We start from the raw sequence: 9917 nt of genomic DNA on the forward strand, positions 1-9917 counted from the left end.
CTTCTCCTTCTCCTTCTTCTTCTCCTTCTCCTTCTTCTTCTCCTTCTCCTCCTCCTCCTTCTCCTTCTCCTCCTTCTCCTCCTCCTTCTTCTTCTCCTTCTTCTTTCTTCTTTCTTCTTCTTCCATGTCCAATGAGTACCTCTATGATCACCTGATGAGCTAGCAAGCTCGAATTTGTAGTTTTCAGTTTCATAAAGCATTTTACCCATGTTCTCCCTTTTGGTCCTCACAACACCCCTGTGAGGTAGGTAGTCTTATTATTACCCTCATTCTACAAAGAAGGGAGCTTTGGCTGAGAGAGGTTTAGTAGCTCACCAGATTCCCACAGAGAACAAGTGTTCCTGCCTCCAGGTCTAGCGCTCTCCCCACACGGTCCCGCCCATAGTCCATAAACACTAGACCAGAGGCTCTTGGATTTCAATCTGGAAGAGACCTCCAAGTCCATATAGTCAAACTCCTCCATTTGTGAGACTGAGAAAGAAAGAACAGAGGAGTTGGTCATTTGGCCCGAGGGCACAGAGGTGGTTAGGTGCAGTGCGGGCATTCACACCAGGAAATTTGACCTGAAATCCAGCTTTCTTTCTTCGAAGTCATGCTGTTGAATGGGACTAGCTTGCATCAGACAAAACTGCATGGCATTGTGGAGATTATTCCATTCACTTCTGGAGCTTAGCTTTAGGGGTGAAGCTTTGGTAAAGAACTGTAGGCCAGGTGACTTCAGGTGAAATAAGGAGACGCCTATTTAAATTCTGTCATCATTATTCAGGAAATGAAGATCAGTTTGATATGAGCCTGATGGAAATAGAAGACTTCAATACTGGAATAGACTGTCCTCTATACCCCAACTTTTCCAAGCCTTGAACTGGCTGCTGATTTCGTAAGGCAGTAAGGAGACTAGCAGACTTTCCTAAGGGTCTGGAGTTGGGGTTCACCAGCTGGGAGAGACCTCACTAGTCCATGGGCAGCAAAGCTATGGCCATTTTCCATGCTTCAGGTCAATTTGAGTTTGCCTATGTGGTCAGAGCCAACTGATTCTGTGGGCAGCATGTGTGAATCCCAAGGCATTTTCATTGTGTTAATCTGATCAGTGCCAGTCCATTTCTGGCTTTCCTGTCCACCTGCTGACTCCCTGGTGTTACCCTCCCGCTGCTTTGTCCATCTGTTTCAGAATTTATTTACAAAAGGCATCCTAATACAACCTGCACTAGCCTGGGAATCAGCCGCCTTCTCCCATTCCAGAAGGCTGAGACATGCCAAATCCCACAATTTCTAATTATGGCTAAGCTTGGATACACAGAGCACCCTACCACCACGAAGAAGCAGGGACTCTAAGGCTGCTTTCCTCCTCCGGCTTTAACCCCCTCTCTATAACAGCAGAAAGACCTTTCCCCCTAATTCCTACTCTGTAGGGATTGTCTTGATATTGTGGGGAGAGGAAACAGTCTTGGAAATAGAATTCGCTTCAGATCTGGGCACCTAACTTTGGGAAGGACCCTGCTAGGCTGGAGAGTCTCCAGAGAATGAGAACCAGCAAGATGAAAGCTCAAGATTTTATGCCATCTGAGGCTCAGCTGAAGAAATTGGGGTTGTTTACTCAGAGAAGAAATCACTGGGAGGGAATATGACAAGTGACTTCAAGGATATGAACAGCTGTTTTATGGTAGGGGGACTAAAACGGTGGGAAGAAGTTGCAAAGAAACAAAATTGTGCTTGAGATTAGGGGGGGAAAACCTTCCAAATCGGTGGGGCTAAGACAAAGTGGCATAGACTGTGCCTGAAGGTGGACTCTCCTCACTGGCTGTCAGAGGTGCTTGACCTGGGGTCTATGCTATTTGTTTTACCTTCTTTTCTTTTCTTTTTTTCAATTACATGTAGATGCATTTTTCACAATTGTTTTCTGACATTTTGCAATTCAGATTCTTCCCCTCCTTCCTCACCTATCTCCCCGAGGGAGTAAATAGTCTTTTATGGGTTATCCCAGTGCTTTCCTTCAATCCCTAGGTGCATATTCCCCATGCCATGACAGAAGACACATATCACAACCAAATGAAAAAGCATGAAGGAAACAAAGTAAAAGATGGCAGGCTTTGATCTGTGATCTGATTTCAACAGCTCCTTCTCTGGCTATGAAGAAAAAAAAACATTTTTTATCATGAATTCCTTGAGATTATCTTGGGACCTTGTTTTGTCCTTCATCGTTGACCATCATGCAACATTTCTGTTTCTGTATATACTGTTCTCCTGCTTCTGCTCATTTCCCTTTGTGCGAGTCTTTGCAGGTTTTTTGTAACTCATCCTCTTCATCATTTCTTAGGGGGTGATCATATCCCAATTATAGTCATATGCCACAACTTGTTTGTCCATTCCCCAATCAGTGGACACCCCACCAGTTTCCACTTTTTTACCACTACAAGGAGACTTGCTAAAAATATTGTTCATGCAAGTAGACCCTTTCCCTTGTCTCTGATCCCTTTGGGTATGTTTCCAGATTGCTCCCCAGAATGGTCGTATCAGTCCCCAGTTTTACCAACAATGCCTTAGTGGGTTAATTTTGCCATCTTCCCTTCAACACTTGTCATTTTCCTTTTGGGTCAGATTAGCCAATCAGGTAGGTGTGAGGCGATTAGCAGAGTATGACATTATGTTTAAATATTGCCATGACTACGTCTGAATGTTACAGATTGACTTGGTAATCCCATAGATTTGATTTTCTGCATCAAAAACTTTATTCTGTAACCGGGTCCCTCTAGATTCACTGGAAGATCAGAGGGGTTCATGACACAAACGAAGTGGCACAGAGGATAGAACAATGTACCTGATCAGACCAGGACTCAGGAAAACATGAATTTGAATCCAGCCTCTTCATAGACTTACTGTGTGACCTTGGGCAATTCACTTAACCTCAGCCTGCCAGAGTTTCCCCAACTCTAAAATAGGATAATACTAGAACTCCTACCCCCAAGAGATGTCGTAAGGATGACCAGAGATGATGGACAATGCTAGCTGCTGCCATTAGAAAGCCTGTTGAAATAATAATAATCATTACTGTTATTGTTGTTATTAATAACTAGCATTTGTGCATCACTTTGACATATTGTAGAGGTAAATGGTTTCTAGATTTCAGTTGTACTAAATGGTGACAGCTATGCTTTCTATTATGAAATTCTGGGATTCGGGGAGATCCAGAAGGTCTAGTTTCTAGCATCAGGCTGTGTGACCTGCGAGAGGTGCTTTACATCCCTGAACCTATGACACATGATTTAGAGTAGAAAGAGACACATTTGCTATTCTCTTCAATTCAACAGTTCTGAACGTGGAAAACAGTCGTCTGCTGGAGAAATCCAATATGGAGAAAGAGACTGGAACCATCCCCGACCTTTGATTGGGCGGCACACAGGAGCTACCTCACCTCACAGAGGATTTACAGGCATGTGAAGGAGGAGAAGTGTTCACTTGACCCTTGATGGACTCAGAGATGACTTCTTGCTTTCTTTTTTTTTTTCCTTTTTGGGGGCATAAAATGTTCATTTTTAAAAGTTTGTGAGTCGAAAAGAAGCTGGTTACTATTCATGGCAAAGTTCCAGATTCCGAAGTTCTTAGGTTCCATCAGGACAAAAGAATTCCTAATGTTGGAATTGGCCAAAATGCATTTATTCCTTCATGTCAGAAGGGAGGCTCTGACAATGGATTTACAATCTCCTTGAAAGCAGAAACTGTGTTTTATGATGAAGGAAGCAATATGGCACAATGAGTAGAAGTCTAAACTTGGAAAGGGTAAGGCATGGCTTCACATCCTCCACTGGGCATGATGATGAGTTGGGTAAGCCAATTCGCCTCTTTAGGACTGAGTTTCCTTTTCTGAACAATGCATCTACTACTTCTAAGCATTGCTTAAAGGATCAGAATGAACAATATGGAAATGCTTTGAATCATTTTAAGTGTCATGTAAATATGAACCAGGAATTGCTCTAAATCAATCTGTAAGGCAAAAGGCAAGCTCTGCCCTCAAGGAGCTCGCAATCTAAGGAATTGGCGCCATTTTTCCTTCCATCACCTTTAGCACTAACCAGGGGCCTTGGACATAGAAGGCACCGAACAAATGCTGGCAGACTGGCTGATGGATTATACAATGCATGAAGAATTTCTGTGCCTGGGAATTATGGAAGGAGACTAGTCACACACTTAATAGGAAAATACTCAGAGTTGCAACACCTAATCCTTTTTCAGAGGGGCCAGGACAGGATGTGTGTGAATCTCTACACCTATGTAAGGCTGTAGGAGGTCAAGCTCCAACCGATATCTAGTGCACCTCCTCATTTCATAGATGAGGAAATAAATCCCAGAAGAGTTAAATGACTGGTAAAAGGTAACACAAGGAGTAAGTTGTAGAAGTGGGCTGCAGACCATGTCCTCTAAGTGTGAACCAAATGCTGTTTTCTCTATGTTTCACTGAAGCTTATAGGATCAGAGATTTCAAGCTGGAAAAGTCATCCAAGGCTTCATTTTGCACATGAGAAAAGACTCAGAAAAGAGATTGGCCAAAGTCAGAGATACTGCCATTGACAGGCAACATTTGAATGCAGATCCCCTGACTAGAATCCATCCATCTTTCTATTATATCATACATTTTAAGGTTGTTACCTTTTGGGAAACAATCAGGTCCTTCTTAGATTTTTCCATTCACCCACCTCCATGCCCTTAACTTCTAAGTAACCAATGGAGCCAGAGCTCACAAGATTGGGAAGGCTTGTTGCTTCTCCAGTGTTTGTAGAGCAGCAGTGAACTATACAGCCTTAGGATGCTATGGGAGTCCCTCATGTTGGCCAAGACAATAGGCAAAGGAAGAGGAGATCACATCTGCCATTCTTTGCCTGGCCTACCATCAACTTGCTATTATCCAGGACCCAGTCAATGAAGCCAGGATGGGCTTCATTTTGCCCCATCGTTGTCTTACCTGATGTTGATAGACAGCTCAGCCAGCCAATAATGTTGGGTGAAGAAGGAGGAAGGGGAATCTTTTTCCTTCGTTATGTGCTGGTGAAGGGCTATTTGTGGCCTCCCATTATTAGGAACTTGCCACATGCAGGCAGGCCTGCCAGTGTTATTTCCATTTTCCAAAATATCACATTTTAAAAAGTAAGTTGAAGGGAAGATTGCATTGTCAAGTGAAGACCCCTGGAATGTAGCACCAGTAAATTGCACCACAGAGACTGAATTAGAGGGCCATCTGTCTGGTATTTGCTTAGGCTGTCCAGATTCCAAAATCAGGCTTGAGGATAAGAAGAAATCTTGACAAAGTCTGGTGTATCATGGAAGTGTCCAGTGTGGCCAAGTTTTCAGCTGTCTTCTTGTAATCTCTGGGTTCTCAGGCTAAAACTGCATGGAGGAGGAGGGTTTACTAGTTGTCTGCACCCTCATGGCTTCTTCCACTGACTTTGTCATCTGTCTCACTTCCAGCCTGAGCTTACTGATTATTTATCCCCAGGAAGTTTGAAGGCTAGGGCTTACTCAGGGGGGGACAAACAGACAGTGCCATATGCTGCAAGCCTCTAGAGCAGGGGTTCCCAAACTTTTTTGGCCCCCTGCCCCCTTTCCAGAAAAGACATTACTTAGCCCCCTGGAAATTAATTTTTTTTTATCAATTTTTTAATATATTTTTAAACCCTTAACTTCTGTGTATTAGTTCCTTGGTGGAAGAGTGGTAAGGGTAGGCAATGGGGGTCAAGTGACTTGCCCAGGGTCACACAGCTGGGAAGTGTCTGAGGCCAGATTTGAACCTAGGACCTCCCGTCTCTAGGCCTGGCTCTCAATCCACTGAGCTACCCAGCTGCCCCCCTGGAAATTAATTTTTAAAAAAATTTAATAGCAATTAATAGGAAAGATGAATGCACCTGTGGCCATCACCACTCCCTGTATCACTGTAGCACTCACCAAGGGGCAGTAGCGACCACTTTGGGAATCACTGCAGTCTAGAGAAACCCTATTTTCCTAGTTGGCTCTTCTCTTCTTCCTCACCTCTTTCTTTAGGTACCACTTAGAGGAAAGCCATGTTCTTTGGATCCAAAAAAGATTCCAAGAGTGGGTGATTTGAATCCCCTACATACCTTTCAGTGTGAGGGGAACAATTATTCTTCCAGAGCAGATGGGACACAGAAATCAGGATCCTTATGGCAGCCTTCTTCCCAGTGAACCTTTGAACTACACCCCTGTAACCTTTTTTGGCTCTGGCTTCCTTACATCCCAACTGAAACCTCACCTTCTCCATGAAGCCTTCTCAAAATCCTCTTCCTTCCAGGGCTTTCCCCTTCTCAATTATTTTCTCTTCATCCTGTATATAATTCCCTTTCTACATAAGTGATTGCATGGTTCCTCCATTAGACTGTAAGCTCCTCAAAGGCAGGTGCTGTCTTTGGCCCCCTTTTGTATCCCTGGCACTCAACCCAGTGCCTGGCACATAGTTTCTAGTTAAGAAATGTTGATTGATTGGACTCAGGAACCCACTCCAGTTTCTCAGACACTAGTTCCAAAACATGCCACCCCTCCCTCCACCACCTCTCTTCATTGGTTATTTTCCTCCACTAGAACATAAGCTTCTTAAGGATAGCAACTACCTTGACTTCTCAAATGTGTATAATGCTTGGCACATAATAAATGCAGTCAATCCTCCACTTTTGTCTGGGGACTATTCCTAGAAAAGGATGCAAAAGTAAAAAAAAAAGGAGAATGTTGACACATTGAACCTTGGAGAAATATGAATTAGGTTGCTGAGACACCCCAAACTGTAATCTTTCCTCCTTTCTGCAAATATGATGAATCACACATTCTTTAAGACCAATCCCAGCGAGACAGTGGCCACAGACATTCCAGGGGCCTCTCAGCTTCTCAGACAACTTCATCTTCTCACTAAGCCACGTTCCTGGCTTTGCTCACTCTGACTTCTAGTCCAAAGGACCGGCCCTGGGCTTTGGGGGCATAAATGCAGCAGAAAATTGAATTTTAAAGGCAAACAACGCAAACATGCATGGAAAGCATGGGAACCCTTTCTAATGGTGGAGGGAGCAAGATCAGGAAGCACCCAGCCGAAAACCAACTGCTCCACACGTTTGTATGCTGAAGAACTCTCATTTTTTTTCTCTTTTGCACATAGCCATGGATGTGTACAGTTGCCAATGTGAAAGCACAACTTAGATTACTTATAAACAGGCAAAAATTGAGGACTGCGTGCACTAAATATCTCATTCCTGTATCAGTCTCTCTACTTCATCTCTCATCTCTCCATCTCTGCTCCTGTCCCTCTTTCTTTCTCTCTCTTCCCAGCCTTCCTCCCTTTCTTCCCAGAAGCCCATGAGCTTTGCCATTCTGGCTTCCCTTAACATTTCTCAGGCTCAGAAGCCTCCTGAAGAGGCGGGGGTGAGGCGGGGAGACCTTAGATAAGAATGAAGTACAGTCATGAAGGAGCAGAACTGAAATGAGTTGGTTCTCTATAGCTGGAGATGCATTCATGAAAGGGGGCTCGTCTCCCCTCTGGGATATTGTAGATGGTCTTCATGCTTTGGGCAAGATTAAATTCTTTATTCTTTGAGGTTCTGTACAGAAGTGGATGAGATTCCAAAATTCCAGACTTCTCAAGAACTAAAGAAAAGAAGTACAAAAGACTTTCATGTATGATCACACACGTGTGCACACACATGCACACACATGTTTTGTATTGTGTCGATTATGCGCTATGTGACCTTGGGAAAGTGACCAGATCACTCCACAAGACTTGGTGTTCTGGACCAGCTTTGTATCTGCTTTAATAGAGGGCGTTTCTCTGACACAGCGGGCTCCAGAACAGAAACAAAGCACAAAACATATAAGTAAAGAAAGCAAACGGCGTTGGGTGATAGGTATCGCCCAGGACTATGGTGCCAAGAGTGCCAGGGTTTTTAAGCAGGTCCAAGCCTCAGGTAGAATTTTGTGCCCCTTTCTAAAAGCACATGCTTTAAGAGGGCTCTCTTCATGGGGACTGGGTAGAGGTGATGTTTATTGGTAAATGGATTAGATAGGGGTGTGCTGGTAGGTGTTGGACCAAGTGAGCCCTCCAGGGCAGGGGGGAAAGGGCGAGGGGTGTGTGCAGCCACCTTTTAAAGTTTAATCTGTGCTGTTAGCTCTACTTCTGTCTAGATGACCAATAAAACAGTTAAACCCTCATTTGCAGCCATTATAGATTTCTGAAGTTTAAATTGAACAATTGGCTCTCCCAAGCCAGGTAGAGCTACTGGGATCCGCCAACACTTTAAAAATATGTTTTTGAAAAAAAAAGTGCCAGTAAGTTTTTGAGACTCTGCTATAATCAAGAAATGACGTGGGGATCCCACAAGATCCTGCACTTCTGCATTCTCTCCCCTGCTGTGTCTCTCTGAGATAAGTTGGCCAACTCCTGCAGGCATTCGGTGACTTCAGTACGACCAACTGATGTGCAGCTTTTTCTTGTGTGATGTGGAAACAAAGGTGGTTATTTCGTTACTCTGGAAGAATAGGTAGTGCAGAGAGCATGGGCTGTCCGGTGAGAACGTCTGGCTTTGTACTCTGCAGGGCTGGGGAGAACACCCTGGGCAAGCTCTCCACGGATGCTAATAAGGTACCCAAAATCTTTGACGTGCTCTAGTTCATTTTACCCTCATATCCATCCTGTGAGGCAGACACCGGCATTACCCACATTCTGCAGAGGAACAGAAATGAGCCTTAGAGAGTTTAAGTGCCTTTTCTAGGGAGTCGGATTCAGGCTTAGATCCATTTGCCTCTCAGGCTGACTCGCTGCCCAGGGTGCCACCTCTTTTCTTGGGGTCCATCTCTGTCGCCCACAAAAAGAAGACACCAGTAGATGGCCAAGCAGAGACTGTGAGATGTTAGCATGTCGTGATTCAGACACAAGTCAAGCCAAGGGTGACGGATCATTCTACTTTTGGTCATTCTGCTCTCTGTCATTCTACTCCAACAGGTCGGCTGCCTGAAACTTGGCAGCCATGCTCTGCCCAGAGCCACGGGGACCAGAATGGTAGCCCCAAGGTTTTCATCCAAGTCTTCTTGGCTCCCCGGCCAGCCCTCCTTCTCGTAGGACAGGTTGTCTTTCAAGTCTAATGCTGGCAGCTGCCAAACGAAGGGGCTTTGCAAAATCAAGCTCCAGGCATAGTAGAGGGATGTTTTCTGTTTGCCCACAGAGTGGCAAGGTCTGGTGGCAAGTATTACACTTTATAGTCACTTGTATACATAGAATTAGACCATTTTACTGGAAGAAACCTTTGAGACAATGTAGGCCCACTCTCTTGCTTTGTAGATGAAGAGGTTACAGATGGGGGAGGTCAAGTTGTCATTCATGCACACACAGCTAAGTCCTGAGGAAGATTAGAATCCGGGTCTCTTGAGGCTGAATCCTCTTGTTATTTCCAGTATGCAACATTATTCCTACCTGGGATGGGCCTTGCACATGGGGTGACTCATGGCATCTTTGGCTCTTATCCCCACCCAGGGTTGTCATTGGTGGTAAATGACACACTGACCCCTTTGGAAACCTGAAAAGTGGTAGGACCAAATGAGATAGTGTGATATTGGAAATTTGGGGATCCTTGAACTTAATATTGAGATCCCTGATCTAAACTTCCTGTGGACATTTAGATCTCTTACAAACTACACTTCCCATGATTCAACAGGCTTTCTGTCTTTCGTGGTGATGTGAGGCCAACCTAAACAGAAGCTTAAATAGGGAGAACTTGATTGATACTTTCTCTTTCCTGTGAAGCAGCCAGGGGGAAAGCATGGTGGGGCATTCGAATTAGATCTTAGCAGGCAGGTGGGTTTTTAAATTATCAATATGGCTGTTAATAAAACCCTAATATCTTTTATATATATATTTATATATACATATATATATATAA

This window comes from Gracilinanus agilis, chromosome 4, assembly GCF_016433145.1.
Source record: "Gracilinanus agilis isolate LMUSP501 chromosome 4, AgileGrace, whole genome shotgun sequence".
NCBI lineage: Eukaryota > Metazoa > Chordata > Mammalia > Didelphimorphia > Didelphidae > Gracilinanus > Gracilinanus agilis.